General features: G+C 38.0%; 1 long non-coding RNA gene across 3 annotated transcripts in view; it reads right to left on the bottom strand.

Moving 5' to 3' along the window:
• The window catches only part of LOC123614056 (uncharacterized), a 440,858-nt gene that overhangs the window by 67,776 nt on the left and 353,882 nt on the right, over window positions 1-19,200 (bottom strand). The window contains exon 5 of one of the 3 annotated variants that reach the window (XR_006721520.2): window positions 1,638-3,137. The exons of 1 other annotated variant lie outside the window; for it this stretch is intronic. This is a non-coding gene — a long non-coding RNA (uncharacterized LOC123614056). Of the gene's footprint in view, window positions 1-1,637; window positions 3,138-4,831; window positions 8,438-19,200 lie in introns of those variants that run through there. One more of the 3 variants, XR_006721519.2, reaches the window with a different exon arrangement.

Here is a 19,200-nt window from a genome sequence, read left to right as displayed (position 1 = left end):
TTGTATTCTACAGAGAGAAAATGCTTCATTTTTTTAAGGCATTCATAGCATATTATACCCATAAAGCTCCAAAGGAAACCTCAGTAAAATCTGAAAGTTAAATTTTAACCAATCACATTCTCATACTGAATCATTGTAAAAAAAAAATTTTTGAACAACAATAATAAAAGGTGAAGCAACCATCACCAACAACAGAAAAAATAAATCCAGCTTCTTAGAAATTAAAAGGTGTCTGCTAAATATCACTGAGATAAAATTATAAATTAAAATGTTGGTCATATACTACGGTTGGCCAGAGTGTAGGAAAATGGGCATGAACATACACTGTTGTTGTATAGACTGATACAGGCTTTTGTGGAGTGCAGTGCAAGAGCACTTAGAGAGTACTTACCAAAATTAAACATGTACGTGCCCCTTGACCTAGGAAATCCACTCCCTGGAATCTACTACAGAGAAATATTTATACATGCAGGCAATGCTATAAGCACAAGTGTGGACCTTTACAGCCTTTTTAATGTAATGTATATTTACGTGAATAAAAGAATATTTGAAAGAATAAAGAGGCTGTTAGCAGTTGGTACCTTGAAAAGTTGGTTTGAAGTAAGAAGAATTTTACTTACAGTTACCTATTTTTGTACTGCTTGAAATTTTATAATTAATAAAAAAATCAATAAAGTACTGATATTTTCAATTTTAGAATATTTAGGACATAATCATAATGTGCTTTTAAAATTTAATTATATGTGGCCAAAGATGTAGTCAAATACCAGTTCAGACCTTTAAATGCCAACATTATACTAGAAAGAATGTAAATAAAATATTTGATGATAGAAATCAAATATGTACAGCAAAGCTAGTCTAAGAAAAATAGGAAGAAAAATTTTAGAAATGAAAGTTGACAGTTGATGATTTAGCATATACATCCAAGCACTGGTTCTTTGAAAAATTTAATAAAATTTAAAATACAAAGTCTAGAGAAAATGTAAATGCTCAAAATTGGGAATGAAAATATGTATAATTACAGAGGAAAACGCAAAAATAATACTTTTGTATCTTTAAGTTTTTAAACTTATGTTTTGATGAAATTCATGACCTAGAAGAAAGTCACAAATTCATCCTTTTACCTAAATTATTGAAAAACAAAAACAAAAACAACCCAACCCCAAAACTAAGATCTATTAAAGGTTCCAGAACCTGATGATACTGTAGAAAAAAATCTTTCAAAATTTTAAGGAACATATTTCATAAAATAAATGGAACATAAAACAAATAGTTTTAAAATCATTTTGTGATTACTATCATAACCATTATGCAGAAACTTTTTTTGCAAATAGGTATATCTCAAAAATTTGAAAAAAAATTATAGTTCAAATACAAGTACTCATATGCCCAAGTAAGATATATTCTGAGACTGTAAGAAGGATTTAATGTTATAAAATGTCTTAATACAATAAAGCGTGTCAGTAAGTTAAAAGGTATCTTCTAGAGAAATGGCAAACACATTCCCACCTAGGGGAAAAGAAGGAAACAAAAACAAAACAAGTCATTTGACACAGTACTGAAACAGTTCCCAGTAAAAAGTTTCAGTGTACCAGAAATAAAATGATACTTTAAAAATATTACAATGAGTATCTCAACAACAGCTGCGTCGTTCCTCAGAGGACAGAAGATCCCCTACAAAGAACACGCCAGTCAAGTATAATGGAGTCGTGTCCTCTCTGGCAGCTGGTCAAGTCCTACTCAAGAATTACTTCCTTCTGCTAATAGACCCTCATTGTCACTCAGGTGCCAGGTGGCTGTGTCCTCCATGGCATTCTAGGTCCTTCTACATCCCCACAGGGTGGAATGTGACAGGTCTGAACCATTCCTGGTAATATTCTGTTCACCTTGGCAAAGATTGCCTTAGAAAAGAGCACATGATAAAATTCTGAAAATGAAAAGCTAAGATTTCTGTTGTGAGGCTTTTGGGGGAATGGGCAAGATTGACGCACAGAAGTCCCTCTGTTCCGGTTTTAGTATGTTGTGGTGTGTGAGTGTGAAAGCTGGTGCTTCGGTATCTTTCTTGCTACCATGGGGAATGTCAGACTTTTCTGCAGATGGCAGAGAGGAAAGATGCAAAGAATATGAATTCTTAAATTGATATTGTAGAAATAACATTAACCAGTCCTGGAATAATCCTATTGAAAGTTTATTTGAAATGAAATAATCTAATTTATTGTTTAAGCCATTTATTTGAGATGTCTATTAAGTAAAGCTGAAACCATTGATATACCCATATTTACCAAAATTATTTAACACTGGTAGTGTTTTGGAATTAGAACAAATTAAATTAAACTGGTAAAACAGACAAAAAACCCTGAGACTTTGACAGAAAAATTTTAACTTCAGAAAACATCATTATTTGCAGATAGTATCACTGTCTTCTTGGAAGATTCAGCAGCATATCATTGGCATCTGGTGAATGTCCCCGAGACTGACCCTTTATGGGGTCAGTATATTCGCGCATCAAATGCTACCTCTCTAAATTAAGCACCAGACTGTTCTCTAATATAGTTAAAGCCTTTAGTCTTAGATGTAAACCTGACTAATGAATCTTGATTTTCATAGAACCATGTGAATTCAGAAGCCAATGCAATATTTGAAAGCTAAGAGTTGAATCAAATTACAGCTCAGTGAATTTTTACAAAGTGGAAAATTGCAAGCATAATACAGGATAAGAAACGTAACATTGCCAGCATCTCAAAAACCATCACAATAATTCATCTCTCTACTGCTGATGAGCATTTAAATTAGAGGGAGGGTTCTTTTTTTTAAAGTTTTTATTTGGAAATAATTTTAGACATAGAGCCCCCGTGTAGCTTTCACCCAACTTCCCCCAGTGTTAACATCTTACATAACCATAGTACGATTATCAAAATGACATTAACTGTATTAATTAACTAGAAACTATTCATATTTCATCAGTTTTTTGATTAACGTTCTTTTCCTGTTGCCAGATCCAACCCAGGATTCCTCATTACCTTTAGTCATCATGTCTCCTTAGACGCCTTAGTTTGTGGGAATTCCTCAGTCTTTCCTTGTCTTTTGTGACTTTGATGTGTTTGACGAGTACGTGCTCAGCTGTTTTGTTTATGCATCTGGGGGAAGAATACCACAGAGGCGATACGCCTTCTTAGTGCATCGCATCAGAAAGTACACAAAGCTGCTGTGTCTTGGTACTGGCGATACTGACTTTGACCTTGATCACTCAGCTAAGGTGGTATCTGCTTGGTTTCTTCACTCTAAAGTTACTACTTTCCCTATTATAATTAATAAGCATCTTGTGTCGAGATATTTCAAGACTATTCAAATATCCTGTTTTTCCTCAGACATTCACTATTTTTAGCATCCATCAGATGACCATGCCTATAGCAATTATTACTATGGTGTTCTAATAGTGATTTTTTTCATTTTCCATTACTTCTACATTTATTAATTGGAGTCCTTCTGTATATATTTTATATTAGTATGGACTCATGGGTATTTGTTTTACCCTTTGGCTTATAATCCCACACTAATATTATTCAAATTGTTCCAGCTTTGGCTACTGAGAGCATTTTGTGTCCTTTCAACATGCTGCCATCTTTTCTTCTTTATTTAAAGCATTTTCTTTCTTTCTGGTACCATGTAATGCTCCTGGCTCAGTGTATATTTGCCTGTTCCATCCCTGGAATCAATCACTTATCAAAGGAGCCCTGGTTCCTTTTATTGGATAATGGTATTTGGAAACCAAGGTCTGGGCACTAGGAGTGCTCATTGCTATTGGAGTGTCACTGTTTCTACTCCTCACCAAACAGCACTAGGAGATACATCCATCGCTACTAATTCATATGTATCAGTGCATCTGTATTCATATCTATCTGTCTGTCTCTATTATCTATCTAATCATAAATGTATCCCGATATTTTTGATCAGATCCAGCACCACAGAGTTCCCCTTTGCTTATTTGTAACATACAATTATATCTGCTATATGTATGAAAACTTTACTAACTACAGCACAGTTGGATTTAGACTTTTCTATTTTTAATTGAATTGTTTGTCTCATTATTGTGTTAAAAGTCCCATGTTAAATAATGATTTGTAAAAATTTTCTCCCATTCTGTGGATTGTCTTTTCACTTAACTGATAGTATCACTTGCTGTACAAAAGTTCTTAGTTTTCATGAAGTCCAATTATCTGTTTTTCCGTTGTAACATTTGCTTTTTAATTTGGATTTTAGTTATCACAGTTTTCTAGTTTTCCTCATATAGATGTTGTACATATTTTGATAGATTTATACCTGAGTATTTCATCGTGGGGGGTGCTAGTGTAAATGGTATAGAGTTTTTAATTCAAATTCCATTTGTTTGTTGTATAGCAGAGCAATTGGCTTTTGTACATTAACCTTGTACTGTGCAGTCTTGCTGTAATGGCTTATTAGTTCCTATTTTCTTGTTGTTTCTTTTAGGTTTTCTGTAGAGATAATCATGTCATCTGCCAACAACAGTTTTAGTTCTTCTTTCCCAATCTGTGTATCTCCTACATCCTCTTCTTGTCTTGTTGCAGTAGCTAGAAATGCCAGTACAGTACTGAAAAGGAGTGGTGAGAGGGGCTTCGTGAGTTGTTCGTTTCAGTTCTGTTCTGTACTTTTCAGCTCTCGGATTTCTACTTGGTTTCCTCTTATAATTGATATCTCTTTACTGACAATTCTCTATTTGGAGAAATTGTTATCATATTTCCCTTTATTTCTTTAAGCTTGGTTTCCATTCGTTCTTTGAACATATTCATCGTGGGTATTTTGAAGAATTGGGGTGCAAAATATGACATACAGGCCTTCTCAAAGGAGTTTCTCTTGTCTACCTTTCTCCCCCTGCTTATCAATCACACTTTCCTATGTGTTTGCATGTCTTGTAAGTTTTATTGAATTTGGGGCACGTAAATCATATATTGTTGCAATTCTGGATACAGATTCCATTTAGCCCTTCCTGGGTTCTGTAGTTTCTGTTAGTGTTTGCTTATTTAGTGACTTGACTAGGTATGTCAGTGAAGTGTATTTCTCCCACGGTGTGCATCTGTGAGAACAGAGCTTTGAGCATGTACACAGTCACCCTGACCAATCCATCCCCCACTCCCAAGGATGACAGTGGTTTTAACTGTTTCTTGCTCTCTTCTCTCTGTTAAGCTTCTAGCTGGTCTGCCTCGATTGATACCATGCCTAGCTGTTAGCCTCTACTTACTGCTCTATTGTTCACAACAATGATCTGGGGCACAAATTGCTCCACAGTCTGATTCAGTCAAAATTAGACCCTTTCCAGGACTAGTCTTTGAAGCCAGTCACTGAGGCTTTCTCTGACCCCAAGCTTTTTCTCATATTTCTCTTAAACTTCTAACTGGTGTACCACTTTGCTTATTGCTATCACAGAGCTACAAGTTTCTTCTTAATTGCTCATCACCGGAGTGTCTGCTGTTTTTGACAGCACCAGTGGGCTTGAACTTCCCCACACTGTATTCCAAATAAACTCAGTTCTGTCAGGGAGAGCTATGGAGCTCTCTGTTCTTTTGGCCTGCTTTCCATGCTGTGCCCCTGTTCCAGACGTGGGTTGGAGACAGTGACCTCTTTCTCAGTGTGATACAACTGGTCTGCAAACTAGGTGTTGGGTGAGGTGGTGCCACTGGTCTCCTTGCATGGAAACTTCTCCTAGTGTGGAAACTTTATCCTCCAAACAATGTGGGGTAAGGGTGACTGGAGCCCAGAACTCTCAGCCTGCTACGCCTGGGATAGAGCCTTGTCCCTACAGGTAGAAGCGGGGTGGAAGAATGGAGCCATGGACACCTTAACTGCATCTGTCTGGGATACAGCTCCTGCAGTGTGGAACTGGGAGGGGTGAATAAGAATTCTAGTGGCCTGCGCCTCCCACTAGGAGCTTGGAAGAGAAGGAGCTCCCTCTTTCTGACTCATTCTGCAGAGTATAGCTTCCATCACAGTGGCTGGGGATCGACAAGGGGCAGGTCATGGGTCAAATGCCACATTCTCCCTTTCCTTACCAAAATGTAGATTTGGTAGATTCTTTTAAGTAAGTGCTTCTTCATTTGCTATATGTCCTTGGACAATTTTTAGAGACTTAATAGTTGGTTTTTATAATTTTCACTGATTATGATTTTACATCATAGAAGAGATCCATGGACCTGCTGCCATTTTAGAAGTTTACACCTAATCTCCTATCTGGAAGAGATTAAATGGAATTTATATTATTTCTTCTTCCAATATTTGATAGAATACTCCAGTGAAACCCTCTGGTCTTAGAGTTTTCTTATTGTAAGGCTTTAAGTAGGAAATCAGTTCCTGTTAATTCAAGTTGTCTAGTTCTTGAGTAAGTTTTAGTATTTTTAAACTTAAGTAGTTGGTCAGCTTCATTTAACTTGTTAAATATCATCAACATTAGGTTGTTCTTAATATTTTCTTTATGCTCTTTTGGTGTCTGTGGGGTCTCTTTATATCCTTTTAATGTCTATGAGATCTCATGCGATGATCCATTTTTCATTCCTAATATTGTTATTATTTTTCTTTTTTGTTTCTGGTTGTTTTGGCTAGAAATTTATAAATTTTATTAATTTTCTCAAAGAAACAACTTTTTGGGTTTTTTTAAATTTTCTCTATTTTTTTCTGTTTTTAGTTTTATTGATAACCTGCATTTTAAAAATTATTTCCTCCTTAGGATTCTTAAGGTAGAAGCTTAGATTACTTATCTGAGATCTTTCCTCTTTGTAATATAAACATTTAATACTATTATTTTATCCCTGTATACTCTACTAGCAGCATTAGATAACTTTGATATGTTCTATTTTCAAGGTTTTTTACAGTTCAAAATATTTAAAAATTTCCCCCGAGACTTCATCTTTGACCCATAGGTTATTTTGAAGCCTTCTTAAATCCACACATTTGGGAATTCCCTCATGATTCTTCTTTCACTGATTTCTAGTTTAATTATTTTATGGTCTAAGAATATGTGCGTTTTCTTCTTTAACATTTTTCAGGTTTTTAAAAACTAAGGTCTATCTTGTTGAATGTTCCATGTGTATTTTTTGTTGTTGAATTTCTGTAAACCTTGTTAAATAGTAGGTTAATATGATGGATGGATGATATTTTCAGGTCTTCTATCTTCTCACTGATTTTACTTGTTTTATCCATTACTGAGGAAAGGAATGTTTAAGTCTCCTGACATAATTATGAATTTGCTTATTTCTTCTTTTAGTTCAGTAAATTGTTTCTTCATATGTGTTGAAACTGTTGTTAGGTGGATACATAAACATTCTTATGTCTCTCTGGAAAACTGATCCCTTTATCATCGTGTAATCTTTCTGTATCCCTGAGAATACTCCTTGATGTAAAGTCTGATATTACTACAACTAGTCTTTCCTCTGATTGCATTAAAACATGTTTGCATGGCATGCCTTTTCCCATCCTTACACCTTTAACAGATGTGTAACTATATTTAATGTGGATTTCTTGTAGACAACAAATCTGACCATTTCCATTTCTTCATTCATGTTTGTATCATCCTCATTTAAGGTGATGCTGATTAATACTGTTGGGTTGAACTATACTAACTTTCTAGCCGTTTTCTATTTTTCCATTTTTTTAAATTTATTTTTCCTTCCTTTTCTGGTTATTTCTTTTTCTTTTTTTTTTTTTGTTATTGTTTATCATTTCACTTGATCTCCTCTATTGATAAAGAATGCTTAGTTATTTAAGACTGTAGGATTTATAATATACATGCTTTACAACATACATATTTAATCAGCTACACTTAAGTAAGATTATATCTCTTTTATGTGTAGTGTAAGAAATTTATAACAGTGTATTACCAATTCCCCCTTTTCACTTATTGTGCTATTGTTGTCATATATTGCTTTCTTTTTTTAACTTTTTTTATTGAGTTAGTCATTTTACAATGTTGTGTCAAATTCCAGTGCAGAGCACAATTTTTCAGTTATATATAAACATATATTCATTGTCACACTTTTTTTTCACTGTGAGCTATTACAAAATCTTGTGTATATTTCCCTGAGCTATACAGTATAATCTTGTTTATCTATTCTACATTTTGAAATCTCAGTCTGTCCCTTGCCACCCCCGCCCCCTTGGCAACCACAAGTTTGTATTCTATGTCTATATATTGCACTTTTTTATATGCTATAAACACAGTGTATATTCCTACTATCCTTGATTTAATCAGTTGTTTTATAAAGTAGTTAAAAATAAGAAAGCAGTTTCATTTTACTTCCATTTCTAGTGCTCTTCCTTTTTGCATAGATCTCAGTTTCCTTCTGTTGTCAGATTCCTTCTGCCCAAGGAACGTCATTCAATATTTCCTGTTGATTAGGTCTTCTGTCAAATTCCCAGAGTTTACTGTAATCTGGAAAAAATTGTTATTTTTCTTTAATTTTTAAAATATATTCCTGCTGAATAGACAATTGTGGATTGATAGAATTATTTTCCTTTCAAATTTTAAAGATGGCACACCATTGCCTTCTAGCTTGCCCTGCTTCTTGTAAGAAGTCTGCTTTGTTATTCTTATTCCTGTGGAGGTAGTGTCTTACACTGACTTCCTTTCCCTCTGCCTTTTGTCTTTATCAGTCTGGGTGTGACATACTTAGTGTGATGTGCTTAGTGTGTGTGTAGAATGCATGTTGGTGTGTGTTTGGTATTTTCCCTGCTGGGTGGTCCTTGAGCTTCTCTTATCTGAAGTTTGATGTTTGTCACTAATTTTTAAAGCTTCTTCACCTTTATTTCTTTAAATGTTTTCTTCTACTCGATTTCTTCTTCTGGGATTCTAATTACATGTGCGTTAGACCACTTTAAATTGCCTCACAGTTCTTGGCTGATCTCTTCTGTGGGGCGTTCCCTCCCCTCATTTTTTGTCTGTTTCAGTTTGTGTGATACCTGTGGACTTACCTTCAAGTTCACTGAAACGTTCCTCGTGCTGTAGGATGAGTTGTGTTGTTTTCCCTCAAAACATAATTCATATTTTGATGTCCTACGACTCTCTTGGATATAGGGTCTCTCTTGGTGAACTTTTTAAAGAAATAATTAAGTTAAAATGAAGTCTTTAGCTGGGTCCTAAACTAGTATCACTGGTGTTTTTATAGGAAGAGGAGACGAGGACAGGCACGCACACAGGTGGAAGAGCATACGAATACACTCAGAGAAGGGGACCCCTACAAGCCGAGGGGAGAGGCTTCAGAGGAAGCCAACACAGCCATCTCCTTGGTCTCAGCCTTTCAGACTGCCAATTTAAGCTGCCCAGTCCATGATACTGTGGTATGGCAGCCCCAGCAAACTATGACAAGTTGGCCCTGTATGTCAGCTAATGAGTCTGTCAAAGGTATTTTTTTTTAATCTCCATGACTTTTTTCTTCATTTCTGACACTTCTACGTGGTATTTCCTTAGAGTCTGCTTTTCTCTCCTGGAGTCACCGAACTGCTACTGCGTGTTATCTGTCTTTTCAATTATGCGTTTACATATTCACCACAGTTACCTGCAGCTCCCTACCAGACAGTTTCAACGTTTGTGTCATATCTAAGTTTGCTTTTAAGAACTGCATTGTTTCTTGGGAATCTTTTTCCTTCCCTCTTAATGCTTTGTAATGTCCGTAAAGACAAGACATCTTGTGTACTACCATGAAGACCGAGGTGCGCAGCCCCGATGCCTAGAATGGGCATACTTTTTTCTTATGGGACTTTATTGTGGGAGTTAAAGTTAATCTCAGTAGCAATTGAGCTGGGTTTGAGATCTGTTGTCGCTGTGGTTATGCTCTGTGCACTACATACATTTTTAAGGGAGTAGGGACTGTTTTATCAGAAGGGTTTTGCTTTTTCCTAGTGTCATCTTAACTCAGCTTTTGGTCTTTCCTTTGTGCAGTGCCTCAGAGAGGGTTTGTGTCTTGCAGGTGACTTCTTAACGTGGAGCGATTAGCCTGGCATGGAGGCTTGGGGTATTCTGCTGTCTGACTAAGCTTCTGTCTTGGGCCTAGACTTGTCCCTAAATCTGTGTTCCTGTCTCTGCTCTTTTGGTCCTGGGCCCAGCGTGTGGCCCTGCGCCGCCTCTAGCGGTGGCGGTTATTTTTCCACTCCCTTTGTGTGCAACAGACAGCAGTGTTTGTTGTCCCCCGCTAAACATCAGCGCTTTTGCTCATAGCGAGAAGGGTCCTGGCAGAGTTCTCTCACTACTCCAAACCCTTTCAGAATATTTTTCCTATCTTCTTATAGAAAAGTACTGTTATTACCACTACCTGTAAAACACAAGGTTTTTCATTTTTAATTGGGAGGTCAAACTGAATAGTAAAAATCTAATGAGGAGTCCTTTCCATGTCTGTGTCAGTAACACAGGATAGAAATACAGTGAGGTAATCATCAAATGTGTTCACGCCTGGTGGTCATTAGGGCGGTTCAGTGCTAGCCTAGTTCTCGTCACTCCAGGCAGACTGTGGGACGGCATTTTCCCGCCCACACCCAGCTGGGTGTGGCACTGCACTTGCTCTGGCCACTGGGAGTGGAGCCAAGTGTCAAGAGTTTGAGATTCTGCCTGCCTGCTCGCTCACTCCTCCTTACCACCGGGGAGCTGGTTATACTGCAGGTAGCCGCAGGGCTCCCAGCCTGGCACCTGGAGTGAGGAGACGTGAAACGGATCGTAGAGTCAGGTCACAGGAAACATGCAGTACAGGCAAGGAAGAAACTTGTGTTGTTAGAAGCCACTAAGTTTTTTAGGTGAGTTGGTTACCTCACCGTTTATCTAGCTGTTCTAATACTGTTGCATGTAACAGGAAAGTGAATTTCAGCCGTACTGTCTGCAGCTCAGCCAGCATCTGGGCCACCCCTGAGTTGTGGAAGACGTAGCTCAGATTACTTATTTTATTGACTATCCATGGTCTTTTTATTATAAAAGACTTCAAGTTCTTACTCAGGGATGTAGAAAGTTGGAAACAGAGCTGGCATCTACTCTGTACAAACACCTTATCAGGGGTTATTTGGTTTCCTTAACACGCAGGGTCCCTTGGAGATATTTGTGAAAATAAAAATACAAACTATGTTCTTGCTCTTCCTTCTCCATTTAACAAATAACATCCATACCTTTCTTGCAGCCTTTGGGAATAACCCTTTTAGGCTCATGTGTTTGCTTTTATAATTTATATTCTTACCCTGAATTCTCCAAAATGATTATACAGATGCGTATCATTCAACCGCTGACATATTTAATGAAAGACATACTTTTGTCTGGATATATGTATACATATTTTGTTGTTGTTGAAGTATAGTCAGTTTACAATGTTGTGTCAATGTCTGGTGTACAGCACAATGCTTCAGTCACACATGAACATATATATTCATTTTCATATTCTTTTTCACTGTAAGTTACTATTGATACTGAATATAGTTCCCTGTGCTGTACAGTATAAACTTGTTGCTTATATATTGCATATATATTAGTATATGCAAATCTCAAACTCCCAACTTCCTCATCCTCACCCTCTCCTCCCCCTGGTAACCATAAATTTGTTTTCTATGTCTGAGTCTGCTTTGTAAATAAGTTCATCTTTTTTTTTTTTTTTTTTTTTTTTTAGATTCCACATATGAGTGATATCTGTGGTATTTTTCTTTCTCTCTCTGGCTTACTTCACTAAGAATGACAATCTCCAGGTCCATCCATGTTGCTGCAAATGGCGTTATTTTATTAATTTGTATGGTAGAGTAGTATTCCATTGATAAATATACCACAGCTTCTTTATCCAGTCATATCTATGGACATTTAGGTTGTTTCCATGTTTTGGCTATTGTAAGTAGCACTGCTCTGAACATTGGGGTGCGTGTATCTTTTTGAATTAAGGTTCCCTCTGGATTTTATGCCCAGGAGTGGGATTGCTGGATCATATGGTAAGACTGTTTTTAGTCTTTTGAGGAATCTCCATCCTGTCTTCCATAACGGTTGCACCAAACTACAACCGGGTTCCCTTTTCTCCACACCCTCTCCAGCATTTATCGCTTGTGGACTTTTTAATGGTAGCCATTCTGACTGGTGTGAGGTGACACCTCATTGTAGTTTTGATTTGCATTTTTTTTCATGTGCCTGTTGGCCATTTCTGTGACTTCACTGGAGAATTGCTTGTTTAGGTCTTCTGCCCATTTTTAGATTGGGTTGTTTGGTTTTTTTCTTATTAAGTTGTATGAGCTGTTTACATTTTCTTGCTCCCCTCTCTTTTTATGATTTTGATGTCTTTTTTTTTTTTTAACATCTTCATGTTTATTCTCTTGCAACTCATTATAGTTATCACATTTCAAATTATGGTTTTCTTGTTTCTATAGCTTCCTTCTATTTAGAGTAGACCTTTCAATATTTCTTTTAGGATAGGTTTAGTATTGCTGAATTCTTTTACTTGTTGCTTGTCTGGGAAATTCTTTATCTATCCTTCTATTCTAAAGGATAGTCTTGCCAGATAGATGGAGGAGTATCCTAGGTTGCAGCTTTTTCTCATTCAGGACTTTGAATATACCTTCCCACTCCCTTTTAGGGTTCCCTTGTGACTAACTCTTTGTTTTTCTCTTGCTGCCTTTAGAATCATTTCTTTAACTTTGGCCATCCTGATTATAATATGTCTTGGTGTAGGTCTGTTTAGGTGCTTCTTTGGGATCAGCTATGTTTCCTATACTTAGATTATCTGTTTCCTTCTTTAGGTTTGGAAAGTTTTCAGTCATGTTTTCCTAAAATACCTTTTCAATCCCCTTTTCTCTTTCTTCTTCTGGGACCCCTATCATGTGTAGTTTGGCACTCTTTGTATTATCCCACAGGTCCCTTATATTGCTGTCACTGGTTTTTACTTTTCTGTCTACTGTTCTGATTGTTATCCTGTCTTCTAAGTCGCTTACTCGTTTCTCTGCATTGTCTAGTCTGCTTTTGACTGCCTTTAACTTGGCTTAGATAAAAACCATTGAGTTTTCTGTGTTTAATTGGCTCCTCTTTATAGTTTCTATTTCCTTTTTATAGTGTTCTATCTCTATTCATAGTCTCTCATATCACCCCCTTTTGAAGTCATGATCTACTAGACTGTCGAGGTCTACCTCATTGCTTTCAGGGGACTTCTCTTGTTCTTTAATTGGGAGTGGTTCCTCTGCTTCTTTATCTACAGTGGTCTTGAAGGCCTGTTTGCTTGTTTTTCTTTTAAAGTGGGAGCGTTCCTATGTAGACTGTGCATCTGATAGTTTTGTTACAAGGGCTGTTCCTAGTATGGATGGTTGCCATGTCTTTCTTCCATGTGTGTTGGCTGTTACCCTTTGAGTGGGGGGTGTAGTGGGTGTTGTGATCAGAGCCCGCCCTGATTGCTGGTGAGCAGGGCCTCCTTTTTTGTTCTGTGGTTGTCACAGTGTACGTCCACAGGAGATGGCCACTGGGAAGTGCCTTCTGTGGTGTTACCTGTCACTTGTTATGTGGGCTTATAAAGCACTCTTTGTTGACACTGCCTTTGTCCCTGCATAGGGTACGGTCTGCCGGCCTGTTGTAAATACTCATACTCACCCCCACGTTGTGCCAGAACTCTCCTCACTGCCTGTGCTTCCCAGAGGCGCAGGTTCACAGAGGCACTGGAGGGAGCAAATGCACCCTGTCTGGGGCTGTAAACAAACCTCAGTCCTGCCTGTGAAGTTGCAGTGCCCCTGGGTCTGGATGCAGGATTCCACATTCCCAACTCCACTCAGCAGCAGCGGCTGTGTCCGAGCCCCACCTCTCTTCTCAGAAGAACACACCAACAATGGAGCCAAGTGGAGACAGGGACTGTGGCGCAGCTGTGTGGCGCTTCCCTCCCCACCCACACCAGCACGGGGGTCCCTGCTCTGCTCCGCACATGCCCCTGGCCAGAGCTCACACTGCCCTCCAGTCCCCTGAGGCTGCCCCCGTGCAGCGGGCCCCAGCCCTCGTCCTGGGCTCATTGCCCATCTCTAGCGGCCAGTCCCAGCTTGTCCCTGCAGGTCTGCACCTAGGGCTGGGGACTGCAGGGACCCTCTGTGCCATCTTCTCCCAGCTCTGTCTGCCAAGCAGCCGCCACCCTCTCCCCTGAGCCTCGGAAGCTCTGCCTCTGTCCCCACTGGCCTCCTGGCTGGAGGGCGTCCCAGTGTGAGGCTGCCTTTCTTCCTTTGCTGCTCCCTCCCCACAGGACCAGTCCTGCACCGCTTTTCTTTGTCTTTCTTAACAGATTTTGGGGGAATTCTCCTGTATTTTGAAGTGAGAGACATTCTGCCAGAGTTCAGTAGGTGCTGTGTGTGATTCAGTGGGTCTGCAGATGTAATTCTTGGTGTATTTGTGGGATAGGGTGAGCTCTGAGTCTCTCTGCTCCACCATCTTGGCGCCTCTCCCCTCTGTCTGGAGACAGATACAGATAGATTACCCCACCATACACACACATCCACTGAATTTCTGCTCGCACAGAACTGCTGTGACAAATCACGTACATACTTCTAAACCCTTCAGTTTTACATAAGGCCATTGTAATTTTCTTTTCTTTTCTAATATATTTTATGGTGAGATACATGATTATGAATAAGGGAAAATTATTTCATGTTATTTTTCAATAATCACCAATAGGTGAGGCAGTAGTAGGAAAAAAATTACACTTTAATTAGACGATCCAGCATCTCCAGTTCTTTAAGGCAACAACAAAGAACCCTGTGCACCCTGTCCTGAAAAGCTCATGGTGATACAGACAAGAAACTCCGGGAGGCCGGGGCTCAGACTTGCGCTGTAGGCTGGCAGTGGATACAGCTCTCTCTCCACCAGTGATTAATTTTCAGATGATCTTATCACCAGCCAGAGCAGGAAGAGATTCTGAGGGCGCCTTATAGGGAAGAAAAATCAGCCTTTGAGTTCTGGACACCCGGATGTTTGACTTCTTCAGGTACTCTGCTCATTTGGTGATACCATTTTGTGAGGGATTTTGTTTAGTTTTTCTATCAGTATTTCCCCTCACACTTCAGTAAAATGTAAAATAAACTCACTGGCTGCCAAGATCAAGCTTATAAGTAAACAGTGGTGGAGAGAGCAAAGGCAGAGTGCTCCACGGGAGGCCGTGGAGGGGAGTGAGGGGCCAGCCTTCCCCAAGTCTTTAAACGATCCTCCTTGAAATGACTAATAAAAACAGACTAAAATATCCAAGGGAAAACATAATTTTTAAAAGATTATAAAGCAAAGAGGCCAGCAATGAATATGTGACACAAAATGTTCTGGAGCCGCTTCACTTCTCTCCCTGTCTGTGCTGTTCTGGCTCGGTTTCAGGCTCCAGGATGTGGCTCAAAGGCACTTCTGTCTTTTGGAAATCTGCCTGTGCCAAGAACCATGGGTCCAGAATGCCTCTGGGAGCCTGGCTTGGTTCTGAGGAACTGGCATAGAATCGAGACTACAGAGAGGAAAAAATATATATATATTTTATTCTGAAACCGTCTCCCTCCCCCTCAACTGATTCTCTCTTTCCATGCTCTTCACAGTTTGAGATATCCTGAGGTAGATGGAAAGCGCCCAGTAACGCAGAATGGTGAGAAAAAATTTTCCGAAGTTCTCAGACCAGAATTGTAGGGAAGGACACAAGTTAATCTGCTCATGCCTCCAATGACTCCTTCTAATCTCTGTTCCCACATAACCCCTTCAATCACTGCTCCTCTCAACACTCAGTTGTCTCTCTATGTGAAATCCTACGGTTCTGACAGCCTCCATCATTCATACTGATTCTTTAGATTTTTACTCCAGGATTATTCTTAGAGACTTCAAAGTTTCATATTCTCATCACAGTACGGTATTTGCTTTTTAGAGTTTTATTTGCCATCTATTCAAAGCTAGTATCAGTGCCCCTTTCTTGCTTAACCCTTTCAAAGCACGACATTGTAGGAATCCCTGTACAAATATGGCTGAGAAGGTCATCATAGTCCCTCTTTGCTCCTAGTAATTACACAATAGCACCAGAAGAACCACAGCAAAACCCTCAAAGACAGATAGAATCCAAAAAAAGCAAGGAATTTTGGAATCATAAAAAATTGCTAGAATTCCCTCAGGAGGCAGGGAAAAATGAAACACTGAGAGTGAGCAGCAGAACTCAGAGGGTAATAGCAAAATCATAGTTCTTGAAGGCGAGGGGCTCACCTTAAATTTAAAATTTATAGTATTGTTTGAAAAAAATTTTTTTCTGCTGGAAACACAGTCAACAAGTCATTGGCTGAACCCCACTCTTCACTCTGTCCCAGAGAATCAGAGGAGTGAGGGGTACAGCACAATCACAGTGATGAGCTGTGCTGGTACAAGAGAGCTAGCATCTTTGTGGCAGCAAGTAAACATCCTTTTTGTAGCAAAAATTCAAAGGTTACTCAGGTGGCAGCTTCCTCTCTCACGCCAACTCTGTAAAGACACTGATCCTAGAAAATTCAACTCATTCTATGACAAGTAATATGAAAAGAACCAGCCTAGCAACCATATAAAATTCTTACATGAAAACAAATGTGAAAAAAGGCATCAAAACTCACTCCAAAATGAATACTCACAAGAAAAATGCTGACATAGAGATGAAATATTTGACCTCAGAGTTTACTAGTAAGTAAAAAAAATTAAGCAGTATACTTTATAAATTTAGACCACTAGTCAGCAACACTAGAACTCAAAGAAGAAACAGAATTACAACAGGAGGGAACTCAGGCGAAATAGAAGAAAAACCAAAATTAGCAAATAAAGGTAAACATGCAAGGAGCTCTATTCAGGATACACAATGTGGCAAAAATACAGTAAAGGAAACATTGGTAGAAATGAGAAGAGTAAACAAAATGAATTAGAAATACTGAAAGAAAACTGAAAAAAGTTAGAGATAAAATGATAGATACAGAAAGCAAGCAAAACTAAAAATCCAACATACCTACAATTGGAATCCCTGAAAAAAGAAACAAAGACCTACAACAAAATGGAAAATAACATCTTTAAAGAAATAATTCAAGAAAACATCTCCAAAATTAATAGGTCTTGAATTTTTACATTCGGAGGACAGTGTCCTAGGGAACACTGAAACAGGAGTGTCACATACCTATGCTGATAATGTTATTGGAATTTCAAGATTTAAACAAGATCAACATTTCAGTGATCAAGCAAAAAGATTAGGCTACATATAAGAATAAGATAAAACAACCAGGCTGTCTGCATATTTTGTGCAGCCACAGGCAAGGTCAGAAGTCAGTACAGCAACGTACACGAGTTATCCAAAAAAAGAAAGGAAGAGACTCGTATCTATGTCCAGGTAAACTGTAAACTTATCTTCAAGAATTAAGTTTTAAATGTATAGAACCTAAGCTCCTTTTAAGGAAAATACTAGAGGATAAGCTTCAGCCAACTCAGAGGTAAGTGGGAAATAATAAAATTGGCAGTCAGCATTGAGTTTGTTTACCCCCTAAAATTGCAGAAGGAACAAATGTGGGTAGAATGTGGCAAAAAAACCCCAAAAAACAAAAAAACCTGGAGCTGAAGGAAAGTGGATACATTTTTGGGTTAACTCCTCTGTGATAGCTCAGGGTCAGAGCTTATAAAAGTTCTTAACTCACATACTAGAAGTATAGGCTTATTTAACATACAAAGTAAAATAGAAAGGAAGAAATATTGATAAAGGAAATAACATGGAGGAAGGAAGGGTACAGAAGAAAACACAAGAAAATTGTTACTGTTGTTCATATTAGGGAACTCAGATACTATTTAAAGAAATATGTGCATGTAAGAGACGTCAGCCAAAGCAGGGACCAGCAAACCACAGCTTTGGGGCAAATCTGGTCCGAGGCCTGTTTTGTTACGGCCTACAAAAGAGGAATGGGGTTTACCTTTTATATAATGGTCGGAGAAAAAGTAAGAAAAGAATGATAATAGTTCATGACGTGAAAACTGTATGAAATTCAAAATTCAGTATCCATAAAAAAGGTTTATTGGACCACTTAGTCATCTGCACATTGTCTAAGGCTGCTTTGTGCGTTACAATGAGAGCTCGCTGTGACAGACCCCGTGGTCTGTGTTTTCTCACTCTAGTGAATTAGAAAAATGATAGACCTAATCTATAAGGACAAAATCTGATTGTTTAAAACAACAGCAAACCATTACTTAATCAGGAAAGAGAAAGACTGCAATTAAAAACAAACAATGAAACAAAACTCAACAGTAAAGGGAGAATGAACCACACAGGAACTGAGGAAATTAAAGAATCGTAAGAAGACTAAACTGAAGAACTTGGATGAAAAAGATTTTTAAAGGAAAGTATGATTTACACTAAATGACATCAAGAAATACAGAGAATCTAAACAGAACTAGTTTCGTAGAAGCAATGGATAAAATTATCAAAATGCTGTTATTCTCAGCAAAGCTGCAGGTTTAGACACTTTCACAGGGGAATTTAAAAGCAAATAAAACCAAGGCTGTTTAAACTTTTCTAGAGAATAGTAGACAAAAGGAAATCTTAAAATTATTTTTGAAAAAGGGTATAAAATTAATAAAACTTGACAAAGATGTTATGTACACAAATAAAATTATACATTAATCTCACTTATAAACAATGAGGGAACCATTCTAAAAGAAATGTTAGCAAATGCAATCCAAAAGCATATAAAAAGAACAGTTATTTTGACAGAGGAATTTACTCTAGAAGTACAAGGATGGTTCATTACTAGGAAGTATGTTAATATGTAGTTTATAATGTTAGAGAAAAATGATGATCATTTCCATATATGATGAAAAGTCATTTGGCAAAATACAATAGCCATTCTTTACAAACACAGTCAGTTAAATAAGAATGGATGGACACCTTTTAAACACAGTAAACGCGAATTGATCTCAGTCCAGAAGCCAGCATCATGCTTCGTGGAGATATACAAGAGGCATTCCTATTAAAATCAAGATCGAGACAAGAATGCAGACTATCACCTCTATGTTCCCACAAAGTACTGATATTACTGATCAACACAGTTACACAGGATAGAGGAAAATCAGAAGCATAAACATTATAAACTAACTGTGTGGATATGAAATGATGGCACATTAGAAAATCCAAGAGAATCAACTAAAATACTACACAGAGTGAGAGAATTTAGGGAAGTTATAGGATATAAACATTAATAAATAGAAAGTGATAA

Source organism: Camelus bactrianus, chromosome 20, assembly GCF_048773025.1.
Source record: "Camelus bactrianus isolate YW-2024 breed Bactrian camel chromosome 20, ASM4877302v1, whole genome shotgun sequence".
Taxonomy (NCBI): Eukaryota; Metazoa; Chordata; class Mammalia; order Artiodactyla; family Camelidae; genus Camelus; species Camelus bactrianus.
The sequence above is the reverse complement of the archived record's forward strand: the minus strand, read 5'-3'. Positions and strand labels throughout refer to the sequence as shown.